The following is an 18,286-nucleotide window of genomic DNA, read 5'->3' as shown; positions in this document are numbered from 1 at the left end:
AGGAGCCTAAACTGACCAGTAAGGACTTGGACAGTATCAAAAAGAGCATATCAGTGAAATGATAACAATTTGATTTTTTTGCTCTCCACCTTTAATGTATATGTAACATTGTGGAACTTGCTTTCAGAAATCAGGTATCTAACACTAATAAATTATGCATCGATTACAGACGACCTCTGGAGATGCTAAAGGTACAGTCACAATCATGCATTTTAAAAAAATCCTGCTTTTCATGATAATGGGTGAATGTACAAAATTAAATGAGGCTTGCAATATAATCAGCGTGGTTGGCTGCTTTAATACATTCCGTTTCAATTTAAAATCACCACAAGCCAAGAGTGACGAATATAATTTGATCAGTTGTTCACGAAAACACTGAAAAGAGATGTAAGCAGACCTATCAAGAGCTGGTAACATGGCCTGCATTCAAAAGCAATTAATCAGTTTTTACAGAACCAGAAACTCTTAAAATATTCAAAATCAGTTGAAGCCATGTACTATTAGAAGAGTGGAAAGGAATTCTCCTAGTAAGAGCATCTTACACATCAAGTTATTGCTTAAACCCACAAAAGCCAGAATATTCAAACAGAAAGGCCAAATCTCCAATAAAAAGGTGCAGTCAGGTGGTCCACTAACAGCAATAACCCATTGTAACTCCACTTCAAAGGTCTGACTGCTGCTTATGATGTTTTTCAACTGTATTTCATATTTAACTGGATTTTATGAGTTCCTGCTAATATTAAATATGCATATTTGGCTGCACGAGAATAAGTACACAGAGTACTAGTACCTTTGTGTAAAGCCTGTCATATGCAAAGAATACACACTTTCAAAAGCAGAACAAGCTCCCATGTAATTAAAAATATACAGATTCCTTACTTCCCACCCAAAAAATACTGAGAGCAATGTTGTCTTATCTATCACATCTGTCATGCTTGCCATGCTCTAACTTTGTGTGTTTTGGTCCTGGAGGCCCCACAGATTTCTCTGGCTGAGAAAATTTTTCCAGAAGCTACCGAAACCAATTCAGATTAATGAGACTGAAACTAACTTACAAATAGAACAGCACCATACCAGACTGCATCCATTCAGTCATTAATTAGCATCTTCATGAAAGGAAATTTTTGAAAGAATTTCAAATCCAGCAGAATTATCCAAAACACAGCTTCAATTGTAACAGGAGATGACTGGTAGACAAGCCTTTTCTGGAGAATGATGACTTTGTGTATCAGCACATCAGTGCTGTTGGAAGACTTGGAATTCAATTGCCATTTACTTACTCAAATCATTACCACCACCGATTTGAGGAAATTACTTTCCCATAACATCAGGCATACGGACAACATACACAAAAGTAAAACAAGACACCTGGAAGCAAATTGCTCTGTCAAAAACAGTCACTGAAACAGCAGAGATGACAACAGACTAAAGCATCTGGTGCTGGCACAGAAGATCAACTATAAACAAAAGAAAAACGCCATTGTGATCTAGTTTTGGATGAAGCACGTGACCAAAATTAAATACTGTTGCTTTACTTTGCTTATGACAAAATCCCATAACCTTACTAAAAGAACAACCCCCACATGAGACATTTAATCCAAAAAGTCTTGAAATACAAACAGAAAATTATATATTTAATGAACACTTGCCCAACTTATTAATGACTTTTTGTTCAGGTATTTGATAACAGCCAGCTTTATCCCAATTTAAGCTGTAGCCTGTTAGCTACATATCAATTTCGTAACAGCACTTTTTTTTGAACATCAGCTTTTGTTACGTTCTCAAAGGTATGAGATCTAACTCACCATCATTTTTCACCTTCATCTACTTTTCACACAGTATTTTACAGATTGGGAGGCAAAGCAGATCCCCAAAACACCAGAAAAAAAGATTAAGATGAAAGCGAAGTGTATCTCCTTTCAACCTGAAAGGGAACCTGTTATACTGAAACACCCTCCCATTTAATGAAATGCTAGTCACCCTAAAGTAAATGCTTATCTGACTGTGAGGAGCAAAAAAATGTATAATTCTTAGTGATATACATAATTCCAGAAAAAAACCCCACAGAACCTGGCTGCTTAGATATATTTCTGGGATGGGTGCCCAACACAGGATTCTTTCAGACCATGTGCAGAGGAGTCTTTCATCATCCTCTAGAAGAACATAATCAAATTATGCAGCAGTTGCTTACAGGGGACCCATATCTATAGAGACATCTAGAGGTAAACAGCATCTATCTGTGTATTAAAATGCAAGAAACCACCAACCTATTGTTCTTCCTGAATACACCCATGTGCTTTACAGAAATTAAGAAAAAAATTAATTTCCCCTCCTTCTTAAATTTTAAATTTTCTCTTTTTTTCCTGTCAGACTTGTCCTACTGAGCATTATAGAGTCAAACCTCCTCAGAAAACAGCTCACTTTATGAGTTATAGGTGCTACATTCACCTGATGTCCCTCAGCACTGCTTTCTGGGACCAGGAACATCCAACTCCCTGATGGTTACAGATGTTGGTTTACAAACTCTGTAAGCTACCAGTGCAAGGGATGGGCAAGAACCATCCCAGCACACACTGAAAGAGGGACATCTTTCCTCTGTCACACCACAGAGAGTGACCAGAGTTGAAACACTATCTCTTGTCACGGTGCTGCACACTATGTGCAGGGGAACACTTCCAGTTACATTCGTCTTCACAGGTATCAGATAAACCAGGGAAAATTAAACCATTTATGGCAAACCTAAGTTACTGATCCCTAATTTAGTTAGACCTTATCAAAGATGAAGGAATCCAAGAAATAATTAGTCATTCACACATGGAAAGGCATTAAGTAACTCAAGTTCCACTGCTGGTGTTGAGGAAAGCAACTTGAGCCAGCTTCTGGAAAGCAATCTTTCCACAAAATAAAGAAGACAAACTACTCCCTGTCAACTTCATCCTGTCATGCTGGGGAAAAACAGTTGAGAAAATGAAGAATCACCAGGGTTTAGCACTTGGGAACATCACCCCTGCTCTAACCTAGCGTGCAGTAACAGTGAGAAATGCATTACTCAGTTTTAACACATTGGTCAATTTAAAAAGAAAATGAACACCAAACATTTCAATGTTCTTTTTAAACAATTTTTCCTGTTTCTCCCTGTGCGCTCCTCCCAAATCCTCCCAACTCTTCAGAAGACACTAAAGAAGCAGATAAAATATAGACCCGCAGCTATTCTGATACAGTGATCAAAATTCTTTCTTTTCAAAGACCCCCACCCATACAATCTAGTACTAGAGTCTGTATCCTCTATCCTGCCCTTCAAGAGCACACAAGACAAGCCATTCTGAAATAGTGAGAGATCACAGGCTTAGCTGCCACTAATACCTCAAGGACACAATATCCTCTGTCCCATTGATGCAACCAGCTCCACTACTAGCATGCCAATACATTTGTTTTCTTCCCCCCACCCCCGAGGAAAGCATGCCTGCAGATCATCTCCTATTTGTGAAGTCAGCAATCCTGAACAGGGAATACAGGAGATATGCATTCAGCAGAACAATGGACGTGAAACAAGGAAGCAGGTTACTTGGGTACCACAACATTAAGTACTTTCTGACAAAGACTGCATTAGCAGATGACAGGAGATTGAACACACAGCAAACAAAATGCTTTGTAGGTTTTTCTGTCCCTGATGTTGCAGCTGATCTGGAAGGGAATGTGCAGAGTCCCTCAGGCAGAGATAGCCTTTGATCTCAGTGTACTAACTTGATACACTTACAAATCTGTTGAGTGCATTTTGTCTTCTGCCCTCCCTAAAGGGGGTCTACAAGTAAAATAATGGATTATCTGAGGCTGCTCTAAGAAAATACATTTTAAAGGCCCTTCTAAAGTCAACTTTGTAAATGTGTATTTTCCTTTTTCATGCTTGACATTGAAGCAGAAGGAAGAAAGATTATGTGCTATGATCTGTAGAATATTAAACTCCTCCCCATGATAACTTTGTCTGGAGTTATCAAAATCCCTGTATTTACTGAATACGAAAAAGCAGAGGTTGATGGAGCTGGCTTTTAACTGCTAGAATCTTTTGTGGGTAAAAAATAGCTATTAATAGATAACAACCATTCACCTTGAGGACTGCAAATTAATTTTCAAACGACCCAATACAAGAAGTTTAGTCTCTAGATTTGTCCCTTCAAAAAATAGTACTAGTGTAGAACTACAACCTCTGCTTCTCTACAAATAACCACAGAACAACAGCCTGCTCCTGTGACAGAAGCCAGAACTCTATTCTGAACGTCATTTTTAACCGGTTGGTTTGCAGACCGCAAGACAGAATTTTCTGAAAGAGTGGTGGAAGTTACATTGCTTTGTCTCCTCATGGTTAGCATTCATGACGAGATGCCTTCTCCAGGGTCTTTACAATTAGCTATGTACACTTTAAAAGCAGGTTATTCTGGGATGCAGAAATGGTTTATTTCAGAACACACTTTTCTCACTTTGCTTTAGTCAGCAGAGGCTGTAACTGGAGAGGGATAAAGAAAACTACTTTCATGTTACTTTTCATTCTTTGGTGAGAAACATCGAAGTGACTGGAGTGCTGTACACATCAATTTTTCCCATTTGGCATCTAGCAGGGTAACGTGTTACAGTTTTTCCAGTAATACTGCTGTGTAGATCTGAACCACTCACCACCCTGGACCTCCTTTATAACCAGCAAAACAAGGAGGCATCTCTCATGTGTGATCCACACCAGCCTAGTAGAGATGAGATCAGCTGAGCCATGTCCTAGAACTGCCTAACTCTCCCCAAAATACAAAGGACCACAGCCTGACAAACTCACATACAAATGCTTGAAAATTGAGACCTTAAAGTGAGCAGTGATGAAGTGCATTCCTTTGCAGGGAATTTTCTCCACCAGTGATATTTGGTGTGGAATGCTTTACTGAGACAGAAAGGGAACAGCAAAGCCCCATTCCACACAGTACTTACAGACTCAACTACCTACATAACAAGGTAAGAAGTGTGTTCACAACAAGCTGAACATGAACCAGCAACAGGCACTTGCAGAAAGAAGGCAACAGCACCCAGGGCTGCATCAGCCAGAGCATCACCAGCAGGTGCAGGGAGGTGACCCTTCTCCTTTGCTCCGACCTGGAAAGAAACATCTGGAGTGCTGAGTCCAGTGCTGGCTCTCTTTTATCAGAGGCAATGTATATCAGCTGAAAGATATGGGTGACTTCTTACTACATAAAAGGCCTGTCACTGTGGTAATTGATATTATTTTTATAATTGAGATATATTGCTCTATAGAGCTTTGCATTATAATGAAATATTTGTTTGATCTTCAGGCATTCCTTGGGCTTCTTTTAGCTAGGCACACTTGGGGACACAAAGTACCCACATTGTTGGAAAATTTTAAATGTAAAAATTTTTGTGTAAGTTCAACAGTACTTTTTTTCTTGAGTGCTGTTTGTAGTTCCCAGTTTGAAAAGAATTTAATTCTTAAAATCAAAGTATATATATATCCCAATTTGAATTATGCTAAGAACACAGTTTATCATAATAATGGACTTCATGAACACGCTATTCAACAGAAATACTGGCCTACTCCAGACATTTCAAAAACATCAGCTTGCAACTATTGAAGAAACTTCCCAAGAAGGATGTACTCCATCTGTAAAACAGCTGATTTCTGCAAATAAAGATTGCCTCCCAAATCATATTTTATGTTTAAAAGACAATAAAAAAAGTTCTTCTTTGACACATACTTTTCCAGAGTCCTCACTGTACACATCCAGAACAAGATGATACAAAATTATCTGTTCTCAAACCAACCCAAGTCTAGAATTCTTTTAGAGATGACTAATCCCAATTTAAGGCTGGCCCTATGATTGTGCAACAGTTTTCAATAATACATACATACAGGTCTTATTTAACAATCCCCTAATCGAGAAAAACTTCTCATAGGGTAACAAGTGTAATGAAATCCACAGTTTAGGGAGCTCCTACCGGAAATGCAGGACTTGATTTTCACCACACCGGATTTGAACAAGCCATAGAAATAAAGGCTACATTTTGCAATGAACTATTTGACTGTCCAGCTGTACTGCAAATTAGTTTCATTTACTGTTGCCTCTATAAAATCCTTCAACATTTCTGTTTCTCAGAGCTCTGTCCCACATTTTCCATACTGAGAACTTTGGGACCGTTTTTTGTCAAATTCACTTTACAAATCTGTTCAGTTCTTTTTATGTCTTCATTCTTATTTTGCACTAATGCTCTTTCCTCATGTAGTTCAGAACAAGCATTTCTGATTTCCTTTACAAAATACAACCTCTTTAACAAAAAATTCCACATCAGTCCCTGTGGCACTCTAATAAAATGTTACCTTAGTGTTAATATTTTGTTGGGCTCTTAATTACAGTACCAACACAGTGCCATAGTGCCATGGATTTGGATGAAAGTTCTTTACCTGTCTCTTAAGGATCAAAGACCAAACAAATAACCCACATCCCGTTCCTTCCCCATGGAAAGAGAAGTTTATAATTGCTATGTTACAAAAAATCCTCAACAACTCAAATCCCCTCAAAGTGCAACATAATTTCTGAAGCATAATGCTGCACCACCAATACTGTTTCCACAGTCAGAGTAGAGGCACACAGACAAGTACCTGCAAGGTATCCTAACATATGAATGGGCAATGTAAGGCTTCCATGTTAAAATTACCTTATCCTCTGGTAATCTGTGGTTATATCTTACCCTTCTTTCTTTTATCCTCATGAAATTTCCGCAAAGTCTGAGTGTACTATCACCTTCCTTTCACATCTATTTTTTGGTGAAGGAATTTAACCCAAGAGCAGCCAAGGGCTTTTGTGACAGTAAAGCACCAGCACCTCGATGCCTGGAAGGACACAGATCTAAAATGTGCAGGTGACACTGGATGCTGATGGCAGCAGGAAACTGAAAGCTATTTTGAAAGGATCTCTAAACAGTCTTTATTCAGTAAAAAAGTGTAAAGATGAGGGCTCCTGAAAGCCCAGAATGCCTATCAGTTCTCAAGAATCTATCCTGATGATTGTATTTCCCCTTTAAAAAGCCATTAATAGAACTGGAAGAAGGAAAACCAGAATGCTCTAAAGAGAACTTACAGGAAAGATGGAGAGAGATTTTTTAAAAGAGCATTTAGTGACAGGACAAAGGAGAACAGGTTCAAACTCAAAGACAGTAGGTTTAGATTAGATATTAGGAAGAAATTCTTTAGTGTGAGGTTGGTGACGCACTGGCACAGGTTGCCCACAGAAGTTGTGGATGTCTCATCCCTGGAAGTGTTCAAGGCTGGGCTGGATGGAGCTCTGAGCAACCTAGTCTAGTGGAAGGTTCCCTGCCCATGGCAGTGAGGCTGGAGCTAGGTGATCTTCAAGATCCCGTCCAACCCAAACCATTCTGTGATTCTATGCTGGAAGAGCTGAGCAAACCCAGGACCTACATGAGTAGGAGAGTGGTTTTTGCCAGGGCAGCAGAGATGCCTGAAAATGGAGAAGGGTGGAGAGCAGCAGCCAGACACATCAGAGCTGCCTCAAACCCCACAGACACCACAGGCAAAAGTGGGTCCTGGAGAGACAGGTTAAAATAAAGCATATTTGCTGACCCTATGGGTCAGCGCAGCCTTAGCAGTCACTGTAGGACAGAGAACACATGTATGGATGAGAAATCGCTAGTGTTAAACGCTGTAACAGAACAAAAATGATACTTTTTGGTGTTTGGTAGAAAATATAGACATGCTCATATGTTAATAGACTAAACAGAGAAAGAAAATGCATGTTTTGTCTAAATAGGAGCTCCTGACTGAAATACTTATCTTCTTCAAAATTTGCCAGAACAATACAATAAAACCAAAATGAAGCAGAGTCTTCAGATTGTATTCAAAAGTTCAAAAAGGTATGGACGTTTCATTGTAATTTCTGAATTTTATCAGAGTTCCTGTTTTTTTGGAAACACTGAAAAATATTTTTAAGCTGTTGTGGTACCTGAAGTAGGGCTTAAACTGGCAAACAGCTGATAAATCTTTGGAGAACAGAAACCCAAAAAAATAGAAATAGTGGTTTCAAACTTGTATCCAGACTTTCAGAAACTAAACCTTCAGATTAGAACCTCTGTTTCTTTCTCTTCTTTGTTAGACTGTGTCCAGAGAAGGGCAACAAAGCTGGCAAATGACTCCTGTGAGGAGCACCTGAGGGAGCTGGGGGTATTTAGCCTGGAGAAAAGGAGGCTCAGAGGAGACCTCACTGCTCCCTACAATTCCCTGAAAAGAGGCTGTAGTCAGGTAGGGGTCAGCCTCGTCTCCCAGGTAACCGGCAACAGGACAAGGGGAAATGGCCTCAAGTTGCACCAATGGAGGTTTAGGTGGAATATTAGGAAAAACTTCTTCACTTGAAGAGTGGTTTAACACTGGAATAGGATGCCCAAAGACATGATGGAGTCACCATCCTCAAGAGTGCTCAAAAAAACATGTGGCACTTGTTTCCAACCAAGAAGCTACACTTTAGATCTCTTAAATTAAGTAATACTTGAAACAACTGAATTATGTCTCAAGTTATGACATCACATTCATGATAACCAATTAAAAACCCATTAATTCCTGTACAATACAAAATTTAAAGTATGAAATAGTAAAAATATTTCACACCATGTTCCTGGTTACTATACTTCACCATTACTCTTCAAAACCATGGCAGTTAATGCTCTTAGTATGTTAACTATATTGATTTTGGTCACTCACCACTATTTTTCATTAAGTATGTTTAAACTACAAGCTCAGCTCTATCAAAAAAACCCAAAACCATGGGGTCCCTTTAATGCTTTTTTACCCTCCCCCACAGCTACTTAACAGAATATCAAAATATTAATCTGACAAATGTCCTACTGTTAGTTTATGGAATATATATCATCACATTACAAATATAAAACAATACCATAACTAGCTAAATATTTTAATTCCATGTCTGCAAAATTCTATTAATGGCAAATATTATTTGCTTTTATAACATAAATAAACTAGCTTAGGCTGTCACTCACCTCTTTTAAATCATTTTTTGTTTTGTCTTACTGCATGCATCTCTCACAAAGTGAAAAATGTCTATTTAAAGATAAGTGGAAATACAACAGTACGTAATGTTTTCATGTCAAAATAATTACATTATTATATTCTGAGTTAAATAATATAAGATAGGAAAATATTTTGATATGCATTTAACAGTTGTAATCCTTGCAGGATCAAATCAACTTCTTCCAAACCTATTTCTGCCAGATAAAAACAAAGAGCTCCCTAACCTGACCAGCTGCCCCTCGCACCCATCTCAGTCCCCTCCCAGAAGAAGGACAAGCCAGGACAGAAGAACATCCTGCTGAGATTTTTTTTAAAGGCTGAGTCATGTTTTGGCCTGTCAAAGGCGACTAATCTGTTCTCAAAAGCCAATTACATTAGACTGAAACACGAAATTTGGTAGTTGGATTGTCAGAATGAGATCAACCTCAAAATAACTACAAAGGTCACTGAATGAGTGCAGCTTTGCTGAGAGAGGGACTTGAAAACTGCCAGTGGAGGCTCTGCCCACGACATGAAGAGGTATTTCTTTTCTGGAATATGTACTCCAAACACTGTCTTGTGCATTCCTTATTTTCAAGGCAGCAACACCCATGGCTTCAAGTGTTCAATTGCCCCTGCTCCTCCAGAAATATATCAATCAGGATTGGTTGATACCACCACAATTTTCTGATGGAGAGATGGCAAAAATGTAATACTCCTTTATGGAAGGCAGTATTTTTTTATTTTAATAAACCAAATTTAAGCTGCATTTAGACACTTCTTTGTCTTGTGCTGCATTTTTATCCATATATCATGCACCATTTTTGTGTCCCCTATGGAATAAAACAAACATTTTCCATTATGCTATTCTCTACATGACTTACTAGTCCCTAATAAAAAGAAGAGCTTACCTACATCCATTTCTTAGAGAAAAGAGCATAACTATATTTTCATAATGAATTTGATAGAAATCCTTTGTTTGTTGAGGATACAGGAAGATATTTCAAAAGAAATGTCTCCTGTGCAGTTATTATACTTCAGTGAGTATAATAATTAACATAATTTTATTTGCAGCAATAATTTAAATCTTGGAGATTAAATAGGCCCTGGTTTTCACAAATAATGACTCCATGTGTTTCTTTTAATGATCAATATAATTTAAACTGGTTTGGAGACAAATTCTCCTTAGGACTCATATACGTAGGAGATGTGAGTTGAGGTAATTACATTTAACATCAAGAAGATGACATATTCACATCAACTGCAAACCCAGGCCAAATCTGGGAGCTAAGAATAGCTTTTGGCAAGTATACAATAAAACAGTTGCCTTATGCAACAAGCACAGAAAAATTACACTCTGATACATGTGCAACACAGTATTAAGTCTTGAGGTGTTCCAAAGAAATTTCAGTATTCCAGTACCCCCCTTTCTTCATGTTTCTTTTTCACCATTTCCCTTCTGACATAGATTACAATCTTCTTCTTAGTTTTTTTTAGTATTACAAACAATAATCACTTTTAAAAAAATTATCCCTTCATATTAATTCTGCTTTCTGTTACTGGAAGTATTTTTCTTTTTGGTGATTTTAATACCGTGACATAATAAATAAATGCTTGCTGTCATAATGCATGTGAGAAAAAGCTTTGTATCTCTGATGCCATTTTGAAACATCACAGTCTTACAGAATGAAAAAAGATCACCAAATCTAACACTTTACAGTACTCTTTTCATTCAAACTACTAAAGGTAGCACAATTTAACATATAGAAAATATAGTTACTATCTTCTTTTAATACAGCACCCAGGCAAAAGAACCACAGATTGTCCTGAGTATTAATTTTGCTTTTCTATAACATGCAGTAAAATGTTTTTGGTTTCAAACTGCATGATTAGACAAATCTATAATCAAGTATGTGCCATAGTAAGTAATAAAACAACATACAGACATAAGTGTATATCAATACAGGAAAACAATTTTTTCAAAAGCAGTTTTATGCAATAAATGAAATCTTTGGACCATGAGAAATCAGCTACATTCCCTTTATCTTTTGTGGAGTCAAGCTTTCACTCCACATACACATGGCCATGAACAAACTTTCTCAAACGTCTTTATACCTGACACTAAACACCTGAACCAGACACCCTCAACCAGAATACAAACAATGTCACAAAGGTGTTCACTCAAACCATGCAACTTTCTGGATGTTCAGCTACAGAGTCTTTAAATTTAAAGACATAAGGTATCAATGGCAAAAATTAAGAGGCTCTAAATTTGCAGGCAACGCAGTTGAGTTCTCCAACCTCCTATCAAGGCAAGTCATAATTAAAGACATGGAAGTCCTTCCACAACCCTGTCAAACTGTACTGCCCATGAGGAAGGGGAAAAAAGAGGGCTGGTGTTAAGTACAACACTGCACGCCATCTTCAGTAGGTCACTGGTCTTTTAAATAATCTCTACTGAACAAATAAGATTTCAGAAAGTTTTTAGTAGATAATTACACTTCCTGATTTTGTAATTAGTGGAACTACATGTAATTACATAATAATTATGACGGTAATTACGTAATTAAGATGTATAATTATGTAGTAAAAAACATTATGGAAATAAAAGCCATCAACTGTATAAGCACAATACATTTTTAAAAATAAATTCTGTATCATCTGTTTAAAGCTACCATTTTCCTCAAAATATCAAAGTGATTATCAGCCATCACTGGCAAGTTCTAAAATACATTTCATATGAGACTTAAAAATCATACAGATAATTGTATCTTTTTAAAAATCTCTTTAAGCCTTAGCTTTACATTATCTTTCTGATGTCTAGGCACACATATATTGAATGCACTCTACAGAGTTAAATTGTTTACATTTATATTTCAAATTTCTACTAAAATAATTTTTAAAAAAATAGCATCAATGTCAGAATTCTGGTATCTGAAATACAGGAATTTATTACTTTTTCTTAGTACAGTCAGATCCACAAAACTTTTGGGTCTTCTAAAAGGAAAAACATGCTGGTCTTGCACTTTCCTCAACAGAAAAGAGCAAACCGCTGTGAGAAGCACTCGTCACTAAAACGTCATTTCTGACTTGCAGTGAACAACAGCAGAACTGACCCCCATCAAAAAAAACAACCCCAGACTTTACTAAGGAGATGAAACCAGAAGGACAAAGGTCTCTATAATAAAAATGTCAGTGTTTCAGACAAAAAAAGAAACAGTGAAGAAAAAACTGCTTCAGAAATATTTTCTGTTTAGAGAAACTCACAAGAGAACTGATAAAGGAGGAGGCAGATGGCACCAGATAGATGATGCCATTGCATGGGTTAGAGATAACAAGCTGGCCTGCATCTACTCATACATCAGTAGGAAAAAAATCCTGAAGTGCAAATGAGAAGATATTTCTGTTCACTTTTTTCCACATAGAAAAAAACCCCAAACCCTATCAGTAGCAGCAGGGTATTTATTTGAAGAGGTCAAATAAGCATTCCAATTTGAGGAGTCAGAAATTAGCTAAGGCACTCCTTCATCCCATCTGCAACATTAAGACAATGTGCAAGGAAAAGAAGTCTTCCTTAATCAAAAGCATTTTATTAGTGGTCTGGGCCACAGTAAACGCACTCCTCTCATGCCATAGATTCTCCACATTGTAGACATATTATAACTGCTTTAACTCATTGTTTCTATTTATCTCCTTCACAAGGAGAAGAAACAACAACTCCAAGAGAGGCGTCCCAACCCATTGAGTTTTGTGCTTAGAGAAAGGGTTATAGAAATGTAAAGTATTAATCGGGTTTATTTAGATTTTGTAGGTTTAACAAAAAGACAACATGAACAGAAATAGAATGGAGAAAACATTACACTTAAGATCTTAAAAATGTCCAAGTGGCAATAAAAAAAGGCATGATCATTAGGGGAGGATGACTTAAGATTTAAAGATAATCTAACTGCCTGTACGTTACTTCAAAAGGCTCAAAAAACCTACTGCAAAGAATTTTCAGTAGTTTTTGCTTTCAAAAAAAGTTAAATTTAAAAACACTCAAGAAATAGTGACCCAAATCTAAAAAAAAGTTCACAAGTCTTCCTCTTCAAAACAACATATTAAGGAAAAATGAACAAGTGCTTTTGAAGAAAGACTCAGATTAAATTCTTGAGAATTATTATTTTACAGTCTCTTCAAAACAACATGATTGGAAGACAAAGTACTTGACAGCAAATGTGAAGAGGAGCTTTTGTTTTCTTGGATGTAGAGATCACTACAGTGAACTGATGTCTTAGTGATGGTGTCTGGAGATGTGATGCCATCAGAAATGTTTTGTTTATTAAACTGCACCCTCTGAAAAGAGATTAGGCCAGGTTTCAGCTGCTGCCATTTTACAAATAAGTGCACACACACACGTACACCTCGGTAATTTATACAGTCTCTCCTTATCATCCGCTAGAATGCACGTGCAGAAAACTACATCCCCTTTCTTATCTATTGCAACAAGTACTTTGCTGTAGTCCTCTGTCTGTACAATGACAAAAATGTGGCAAATTGTTCTGATTTACAAAAAGTCTTCCATTTAAAAAAAAAAATCACTTCAACCTGCTACTGGACACACCAAGTTATGAACATACTGAGGAAAACCACTCACCACTGAACTGACAGGATTCACACAAATATTCAGAGCTGATTTTTTTACATCTAGGTCTAACAGCCCAGAAGAGTTTTTGTCCCAACATAATTTTTCAGTTTATTCATCCATAAAGTAAACTAGGGATTTTTGATGTTTGCATGGAAGGGTGGAGTGAGGTGCACACAAAAAGCTGTAATAAAAGTGTGAAAACATCCTCTGAATATGCATTTGGTTTTACAAAACTGCAGCCTGTAAGTATATGATCAAAACAATTACATTCTATTTCCACAAAGTGGCATATACTTCAAAGAGGTAGGTCTTCCTAATACACAGGAATACTTAACTGCTTTTCCCAAAGTTATCTTCCTCCCATCCTCATTTTCTTCTGCTTATCCATTAAGAGGATATGCTGAGACTTTTCAGAATCAAACAGCCATGGGCTCAATGGTTGAATATACTCTGGGAAAGAACCCACCATAGCAGCTTTCCAGTTTCTGTCTCTGAAATACTTAAATGTCTTTCAAACAACATTTGTGACCTTCCCTCTCTGAGAAATGGGACAGCTGAAAGCCAGTATTGGCAGATATGGCAGCCCCATTTACGGTACAGAAAAAACCCTATGATCAGGATCCTATTTCTCCAAAAAGATCACAGCACCATAAGCAACCTCAGTGATACCAATGCATTGTGAATAAGGAGACTGCAGCATCCTTATCTTCTATTTGATGCCAGATAATGTCAGGGGAAACTGAACTGGAGATATCCATGCAAGGCACAGTAGTTGTAGTGACTTTATGAGGGCTCCATTTCTCTTCACTTTCAGAGGTTTTCATTTTACTTTGGTAGAAGCAAAACGAAAACAGTAGTATCTTTGAATATTTAGCAATACCAATGTTTGAATGGAATAATGATACAAAGATTACTACACTCTATTTTGATCTCCTGATGACATAGCCATAAAAATACATAGGTTTCCATTCTGAAGTTAAGGCACACACAGTGAGCATACTCCTGTATTTAAGCCTCAAGTGTCCAAAATCACTGATAGTTGACCCATCCTTTTTCATCTATATGAAGGAAGGATGCTACTATTTTGCTACTCCTGCTGCTTTTTACTGCTCTGCTTGCTCAAAGTAGCAATGTCTGATCACACTCACAGCACAGCTTCAAAAAACTGTCAGAAAGTGCTGAAAACGTGTTGAGCATGTATATATATGTATGTTGTGAGTATATATACTCACAACAGAGCATTTTGTCCCTTTTCAGATTAAAAAAATAATTCAGAACAAACAGCCCTTCTAGTATTACTGGTATCTTAAATCAGGGGTTTGCGCATAGCAGTGTTAAAAATTCAACTGGGTTTAAACCTAATACTAATTGTGCAACAGTTCCTAATTAAGAAAGACAGCCAAGAATTTCCAGAATTTCACTTTTTGTAGTACAAGAACCTTGCACTGTATCACGGTGTTAACCTATTAAATTGTACCATCATAACAGACCTTAAACTTCCAGAGGAAAGGAAACATTGGTTTGGAGGATAAATGCCAGTATTAATAAATAATAGGACAAAAGACCCATAACTCTATCATCCAGATATTCCTGGGTGGAATAACTGACAGCTAACTTTACCAGCCACTGAAACGAGAAAACATCACATAAACCAGCCAGCTTATTCTTGATTCTCACAGGAAAAAGATGGAACAATAACTATCTAGTGATTACAGTAGATCCCAAATGAAACATGAGTGAACGATGTTGTAATCACCACGGTGGTATAAATAAGCAGAAGAAGAGTCTGCAAAAGATATTAATTAATCCTTCTGCTGTATTCCTCTGTGGTAGGCCTGACCCACTGAGGGTCTATAAAAATGAAAAAAAAAAAAAAAAAACCAAACAAAAAACCAACAACCAAATACGCAGAGAGAAGGGAAAAACTCTCCTGCTGTTCCTCCACAAAACAGGTTAGTAGTCAAAAGAGACTTAGAATACAGCACTGCATGTTTTAAATATGTAAAACTCTCCAAGAGAACAGTGTATCCCCCATCATGCACAGAATAAGCTTCAGAAAGCAAAATTCACCTCAGATACCAAGACCAGCTCTCTACACTTACACAGTGACCACACCAAACACCACAAGAAACTGGTTGTACAACTTGCCAAGTTGTAGAACCTGCATTGCCAGAGATATTTTAAATTTAGCCCATCTGTAAAAAGTAGGCTGTGGTATTGATCCTCTAGTAGGGAAAGGAAGCAGCTTGGACATCTTTCTGAACTCCTACTGATTTCACAATTATCTTAGATTCCATTTCATGGGCCTTCAGTATAAATAGCTGAACAAACAAAACCTGCTCTGCAATTAAGGTTCTGTATTTTGAAGAGGCAAGAACAGAAAATGCAAGTGAACTAGTAGTAAAATCTCAAGGTCCTGAATGAGACAAAACATGAATGCGTTCAAACTACAGTGGAAACAGATTTATATCTTCAATCTCTAGCCATCAAAATGTTTTTCTTTTTATGGAAGAACACTCCAAGATAAATAACAACTAAAGCTGCTATTAGGAATAAACAGAATCTACAAAAAAAGAAGAACTGGTGTTTAAAAATTCAGGAAAAATGGCAGCAAGAGGTAGAAACAACGAAAGTTCATGCAATTTGGTCTTCAAGAAACAATGACCCAAAACAAAGCAAAAAACCTCCCCAAACCAAAATCAAAACAGCAGTCGAGCAGTGGTTTAGTCACATGAAAAGAGGAGACTGAAGATACCAAAGATGTACAAAACCTACACTTAAATTTTTGCCACCCTTTTTGATAAAGGCAATGATTCTGATCGCACATCAAAGACAGAATGGCTTGTGAATGATTGCATGGAAACAAAATCTTTTTGTTCCCAGGGAAAATAAACACAAGCTTCATGTTATAAAGGGGAGTTCACTAGGTTTCCATTTCAGACCTACTACAAAAATGGTACATGAAAATGATTTAATCCTACACAGTTTAACATGAAGTGTATCAAATCAGTAACATACCTTACTAGCAAACAGAGAACACTGGTACCTATAAAATAAAAAGGTGGCACAAATAGCCACGGACAATTATTGTCAAATTCTGCATATATTGTAGGAGGGTATCTTCCTCCCAAAAGAGATCTGAAAAATGAGACAGAATTATATGGGTTTACCATACACACATAGCCAATTGCTTTGAAGAGAATCAACTGTTAAAGGAAAATTAAGAGTTTCAATTTATCTGGCCTTGACACCTGCTGCAACACCAAGACTGAAATCACTGGCTCGCTGAAGAAGATAATACAATAATTTTCAAACAGCTAAGAAAAAGAGAAAAATACATCATGCTGAAAGGTTAACTGTCCAAGAGAAAAAAGTCCTAGCAGAATTCTTACAATTCCTTAAGAATTACTCTGAAAACTAATTTTATTGAACTTAGCGGTCAGGGTCCAAGAAACATTTTCCCATTAAAACAGAAGGTGGTAAATTATGTGAATTCAGAAGCCACCATACTATTTTTTAAAGAGAATTTATTAACCTTGAAGTCTAATATTACAAATGGGATTAAGCAGTCAAAAATTAATGAAACCAGGAAAATTAAGTAAAACAAGTGGCATGAACCTGAGATATGAATAAACCCATGATTCTGAAATGACAGGAGGAAAAAAACCCTTTCAAACCTCAGGATTACTATGATTACTTCACTAGAAGTTAATGATATGAATAGCTATCAACAGGATGTAGGTGGCTCAAGAAAGCATCAGCAAATGTAATTCCAGAAAACGTACCAGACCCAGTGAACAAGACACTGGAGAGTTACTATCTAAAATACCACATCATTTCTAGTTTCTCATACTCCAAAGATTAATTCAACCTAGAAAAGACCACACACAAAGGTGCTAAGAGGAAGAATCGTACAGCAGAGAGAACAATTCTTCTTAAAGAAAGCTAAGAGTCTCTGCCTTAGTTGCAAAACAAAGATGTTCCCACAATTTCCAAAAGCATAGCAGAGAACATCAGGGAACTAAAATAAATAAACATTTAATGAATGGCCATAAACTAGCCACAAACAAGTTAGAACATGAAAATTTTAGTGACTTTTCAGTCACCACAGGAGAATCACCACTCACAAGTTTCCAAATGAAGTTGCAGAAACTTGCAGTCCTGAAAAATGCAGTGGAATGCTGTAGCAGGGGATTGGATGTCATCACCCATGAAGTGTTTTCTACTCTTATGTCCTTCTATTAGGCGAGAGATCTACACACAATTTGGTTTCAGCCACCAGTAGCATCCACTCCATGACATTCCTTCAGTACATCTACAGGGCTGTATTAGACTGACACGGCTACACACTGTGACTTCTTTAGATGTACAAAGCCATTGTGAAGTGCAGCCATCAGAGTGAGTTCATTTACTTAGAGGGATCAGGGAGAGGAAACAAGAACTTCTACAAGAAGAAACCTAAGTACAACAGGCCAAAAGCAGCCTGGTTTGCTTATTTGAGCAGTTTTTTGCTAAGAGCTTTTTTTACGCTATTTTCATTTCCATACATTGTTTATCAAAACAACATTTAGAAACATTGAGTTTTATTTCATCTC

At 37.1% G+C, this 18,286-nt stretch overlaps 1 protein-coding gene across 5 annotated transcripts in view; it reads right to left on the bottom strand.

The window, feature by feature from the left end:
• Positions 1–18,286, bottom strand: part of POLA1 (DNA polymerase alpha 1, catalytic subunit) — a 190,242-nt gene that overhangs the window by 25,482 nt on the left and 146,474 nt on the right. The window lies entirely within an intron of this gene.

The sequence above is a fragment of the Corvus hawaiiensis genome, chromosome 2 (genome assembly GCF_020740725.1).
Source record: "Corvus hawaiiensis isolate bCorHaw1 chromosome 2, bCorHaw1.pri.cur, whole genome shotgun sequence".
Lineage (NCBI taxonomy): Eukaryota > Metazoa > Chordata > Aves > Passeriformes > Corvidae > Corvus > Corvus hawaiiensis.
This window is presented reverse-complemented; position numbering and strand designations above follow the sequence as displayed.